The following is a 1,379-nucleotide window of genomic DNA, read 5'->3' as shown; positions in this document are numbered from 1 at the left end:
TATAACAAAATATAAACGTTCAGTTATTTTTGATAAATTAATAGTACATGTAATTTTAATAAAGTACAGTATTTTACACTATTTTATATATTAAGAGATAGGGTTTTTTTTTCTCCAACGAAAAAGGAAACGACGTTTTATCTTTTTATCTTGAATTTTGAGCAGATCTCTTTAGGGACCCGTCAAGTTTTGCGAGCGTATGCTCGGACACCGGGCCCGATGTTTAATATTTACTATACGGGCCACGTTAAAGTAGTTACGACAGGATGGATCGTAGTAATAATACGACCGGCGCGCCGGTACGTTCAGTCATATTTCATACTCTTAATACAGTTCCAACGTAATATTACTTCGTCGTCGGATCGAATGTTTCTTTTCGAGGCCCCCAAAGTTGCTAATAATTTTACGTAAGCACTCCGGCGCATCTCGTATCGCTTCTTTTTAATACTTCATCCGTAAATTTTGTTTTGCAACAGCACGGTGACGATTAGCAATATTCCCAATATATCCAATTATTATTGGAAAGACCGACGTTGATTATTTTCGTGTTAATTAATCGATCAATTAGTGAATCAATTAGTGAAGCTTGAACTCGCATATACTGCACTTCAATATTGCACGAATAATTTCAAAAAAAATTGGAGAACGTTTTCAAAATCGTTAAATCGATCTTGCTATTAGCACTAACGTAATTGTGATATATGTATATTCTTGTTTTATTATTTATAAAAGAGACAGAAAATTTGCATAACGTCGATATGACAATAAGAAAAATTTAAATCGTGGGTTCGGGAATAGATGATAAAACAGGAAGATTTGAAATACCCTTAGAGTGCATATCAGCACTTGATAATGAAAATTAATATAGCATATGCTGATACAGTAAATACTTACACTTACGCCGACAATTTTTCAACTTATCAACATTAAAAAATTAAAAAATTAATAAAAAAGAAAGAAGAATAGAGCGACAATTTTCCTTCTCAGGAAAAATAAAAGACGTCGAAATAAATTCATTTTACAAGTTTGAAAAAAAATTTAAGATTGAAGCGTAATTATAAATATTTGCCAATATTATTTTACCAATATCGGAAATAAAATCTTTACAGAATAATTATCTAAAGCTGTACGATGTCGTCAATTTTAACCAAGTGCACTGCACGTCCTCCAGAGAGCGGTGGGTGTTAAAGATTCGCGGCAGAAAGACTCGCGGGCCGGTAATGTAGATCGTTGTAATTCGCGCAGTTAGCTTTTACCTGCGAAGTTCGCTGCAGCGTCAGTGGAGGCGGAGGGTACGATACCCCGGGCCGGGAGCCACCTGTCGCACGCATGCGCCTGCGTGGCGTCGTGCAGGACACCTTGCCGCCCGCACCGGAGGT

The sequence above is a fragment of the Cardiocondyla obscurior genome, linkage group LG03, assembly GCF_019399895.1.
Source record: "Cardiocondyla obscurior isolate alpha-2009 linkage group LG03, Cobs3.1, whole genome shotgun sequence".
NCBI lineage: Eukaryota > Metazoa > Arthropoda > Insecta > Hymenoptera > Formicidae > Cardiocondyla > Cardiocondyla obscurior.
This window is presented reverse-complemented; position numbering follows the sequence as displayed.